Source organism: Dermacentor albipictus, chromosome 5, assembly GCF_038994185.2.
Source record: "Dermacentor albipictus isolate Rhodes 1998 colony chromosome 5, USDA_Dalb.pri_finalv2, whole genome shotgun sequence".
Classification (NCBI taxonomy): domain Eukaryota; kingdom Metazoa; phylum Arthropoda; class Arachnida; order Ixodida; family Ixodidae; genus Dermacentor; species Dermacentor albipictus.
This window is the reverse complement of record NC_091825.1, coordinates 166,237,170-166,240,933: the sequence shown is the minus strand read 5'-3', so window position 1 is coordinate 166,240,933 and position 3,764 is coordinate 166,237,170. Positions and strand designations below refer to the sequence as shown.

Genomic DNA, 3,764 nt, shown 5'->3' with positions numbered 1-3,764 from the left:
TTTCACAATTTGTGCTCGAGCAACTGCGCGATATCAGTGGCGACTCAGGCAGAACTCATGAAACCAACTTTTGTTGTCTTTGTTAGTGCCCTTCTCAAAAGGGCCCTGAAACTGGCATGCCGCATAATATAGATACCACGACCACCACAAGCTCTGTTCGCAGGACGATCAGACAGCCGTGTGTATTTATTGGTCTCTGTAAGTGATGTAGCTCCAGGCGTCCATCTCGCGTTTAGAGAGTGCCACACATGCCTGAACCACAAGTAGCAATGTGTTAAAAAAAAAAAACTTGACCAGGACCTTGCTACTTTGCCATGCACCGTGTAGCTTCCAGGACACTAGCTGAGGCCAAAGGAAAAAGCAATGCATCAGTGCAATAACTACTAATTCCGCTTACAGTTCAATGATTCGAAAAATTTTTGCAGCAGGCGGTCTCCTTTTGTAGTGAGGTAACTATGATCAGTCGGAAGTGTTTCAGTGCCCCTTTAAGTGTTTGTTAAGTGCTTTAAGTGCATGTTAAACTTTTATGTCACTTTTCATTTATTGATATGATAGTAAGGACAGCTCTATATGCTCTCTGGAGGTCAATAATTATCATTCACTGATAAGTCTGCACAAGTGTCTCCTCATGTTGTATTACCAGTGGTTTAGTTATGCTTCCCAAGACAGCCTTTTGCACTGTATTCAACAAACTGGGAAGAAGCATAAATTATGGTACATATACCAGCTGGGGTCATTTGAATCAAACCATTCTTTCAGAGTACTCAACTCTAGTGGCCAAACTTTTTAAATACTCATCGTATGCAGGTTTTACACTGTTCCATGTTACTTCTCATGTTCTGTTTGGCCAGATATACCCTTATATGCTAAAAAGTGCAACAAAAATGGGCTTGAGTAAAACGTATGAGGCGAGTACAGTGAACAAAATATTGAGTGCATGTGGTTTATTTTGTGAAAAAATACAAGTAAGGAAAGGGACAACAAACAGCCATTGAAGAATAACCACAACTCTATGCACACAGATCATAAGTGAACTGCAAATATCTCGAAAAGTGAAAAGATGAAAACTTGCATCAGAATGCGTAGTGTAAATCAGCACTTCAATGAAGAATACAAGTTGCAAAAGAATGTGCATTGCTAATTTACAAAAAGTGTGTTGAAGTTGAAGTCTGCAGGTTTGGCCAATGCAAACAAGTGCAGCATGTAGATCACATGGCAACGACCGTGTCTGAAAAGTATGAAGTGGCTGAGTGGCATAAAAAATTCTGGATTTCCAAACAGAAGACCGCACTTACTCTCAAGGCCGCCACGCTTTGATGGAGCCAAGGTCACACGCACAAATGCCTCTATGCAGTACAGGCTACTTGCAATATCGCCAGCCATGGCACGACTTCAAGTGAATCACCTAATGCCGAATATGCAAACGTGCCACTGGAATTCATCTTTTGGTGGCACAGCCACAGTTACTTTTAAAATTTCACACATCAACTGAGCAGTCTCTGCAATTATGTTGCTACATGTAGTTAGAGAACAGTTAAAAAGGTGACTCAAGAATGCAGTGGAAATATGCTTCAATTTCACCAATGTCAATGCAATTGTTTTTACACATAACTGGTGCCGTCCTGAAAGTGGATGAATTTTTGTGTAGCACGTCACACGAGCATTCAGAACATCGAATGATGGCAGGCCTGTGAATGTATTTACGTTGCTACTATTTATCGTGTTCACAAACTTCTGTGGAAAAGTACCCGATGTCACTTGGGCAGCCTTGCTTTCTGTAAGCCTTGTCTGTGAAGCCATTTCTAGTAGGAAATTTGCCACGTCTTTTTCTTCTCTTGAGTACTCTGCCATTAATGTCCGGAGGCCAGGTTGGCAAGCACATTCCTGTCACAAAGCAAAAGCAAGAGTTGTAATGTCTGACATATCTGACGCGAAATGCAGCTTCTTTTTGTCATTCCAATAATGCACGTCAATGTATTAAATTCAATGTTGGAAGTAGGAAAGCCAGGCTTTTTGCATCAGTTAATTTGCACCCATCACACACCACAATCCTTTCACGAAGTTAATGCCATGCTGCCGGCTAGGTAAAGACAGCTACCACATCACAAATATATAGAAAAAATAAATTGCCATATTTGCTATGTCCTTGTCCCTTATGGTGTTTGCAAGGCTTTGGTCCATGCTGTTAGGGGATGGGAAATCGTCCTGCAATGTCAGATAGAGTTCAGTTCAAGAAACCAGTGGTTAAGCAATGTGTGCACAAGTTGCAATTAATGTGCACCCATCACACACCACGTGCTACAATGCTTTTACGATGTAAATCCAGAAAGCATGCCACCGTCTAGGTAAACACAGCCACCACAACACATACATATCCAAAAAGAAATTGCCAGGGAAAAAGGGCTATCTCGACGCCTTTATCTTGAGTCCCTCATGATCCAGACTATGCCACACACTCTGAACAGGAGCGATGGCAATCTGCCGTCAGTGTATGCGCGCTGCCTGCGTCACGTGTTCTAGACTATTTAAGCGAGCTGCTCGAGCACCTTTGTTTATTTTACCTGTGAACAAGGCTCCCGTGTGGGAGCCGAAACGTCTTCTTTTCTTTTAAATCTTTATTTGGTCGGCGAAGTGCCCCGGGTTTTTGTTTACCCTTTTAACCATGTTTCATCCCGACCAGACGGGCTTCCGTCAAACACTGAACTTCAAAAAGAAATTACCATATTTCCTTTGTCACTTATTTGGTCCATGCTGTTGCGGTCAGGGGATGGGAGATCGTCCTGCAATGTCAGAGTTTAATCCCAAGGAATAAGTGGTGAAGCAATGTGTGCACAAGTTGCAGGCAGCCAATTTACCATGGTGGTCGTGCTGACAGGTGCATGGGGCAACACCTTTGCTTCTAATGGGGAGGCAACAGTTTCTTTGCTTGATTCATTCTGTAATGCATTAAAAGGTGTTGACATCTATTGCATGCTTGTAGACATGGTGTATGTACCATAAGCATATAAGTGCTGCACCATGTAGTCAAATTAACTTACTCTGGCTGACCGATACACACGTCGGCGAAGTCTTGCCAGTGAAAGCTCTTTCATATGAGCATCCTTGTTCTCATCATAACATGACGTCCTTGGCAGGTTTTCAGTTAGTACTGCATTTTTTTCAGCCGCTGTCTTTGACATGCTACATCTGAAAAAATAATTGTTTATGCTTTATTGTGCATCAATATGGGCTGCACCCAGAATTTTTTTCTTTTTACCTCAGAAACAAGGCCACAATATTTATAAAAAAACATTTGCAAGGAAATGAAGCACGGTTTGAGTGTGCAAGGCTATGCAACGTTGTACACAGAATGTAGCATCTGCAAAACGTAGTTGAAAGCTGCTCATAAGGCAAAGTACACAGGTGCAAACACCATGCCACATGACCGGAGTAGTTTTGCCACTGACTTGGGGATGATTTAATAACACAGATAAAGCTAGCTTAGGTACTAATACTGCACATACATATGCGACACGTCAGTAGACGGCGGACGCCGTAAATTTTTCTCGAAACTAGCAAACGCGTGTAAAATTGACATGTGGCTGTTGCGTAAGTGGCAAACTTCTGCAATGAACGTGATAGGCTCGCCGTCGGTGCGAAATACCAGTGTCATATGGCCACTCTTGAGCACGTCGGAGATTCTCAAGTGCAAGTGGCAAATTCGTAATCAGTCGCGCTGGGAAGTGCCCGCGTGCAGTGCGCCTGTGCTGCAAGTTCATCCGCAC

The 3,764-nt window shown here is 42.8% G+C and overlaps 1 long non-coding RNA gene across 2 annotated transcripts; it reads right to left on the bottom strand.

Annotated features, from left to right (window-relative positions):
* Window positions 1-929: 929 nt before the first annotated feature.
* LOC135917563 (uncharacterized) lies at window positions 930-3,160 on the bottom strand. 2 transcript variants are annotated; one of them, XR_011514959.1, is made up of 3 exons: window positions 2,856-3,137; window positions 2,131-2,780; window positions 930-1,884 (listed from the first exon to the last, which is right to left on the bottom strand). It is a non-coding gene; the product is annotated as an uncharacterized lncRNA (long non-coding RNA). The 2 variants fall into 2 exon arrangements; XR_010569329.2 differs by lacking the exon at window positions 930-1,884 and having other exon boundaries at window positions 1,898-2,780; window positions 2,856-2,936; window positions 3,039-3,160.
* Between the last annotated feature and the right edge of the window lie 604 nt (window positions 3,161-3,764).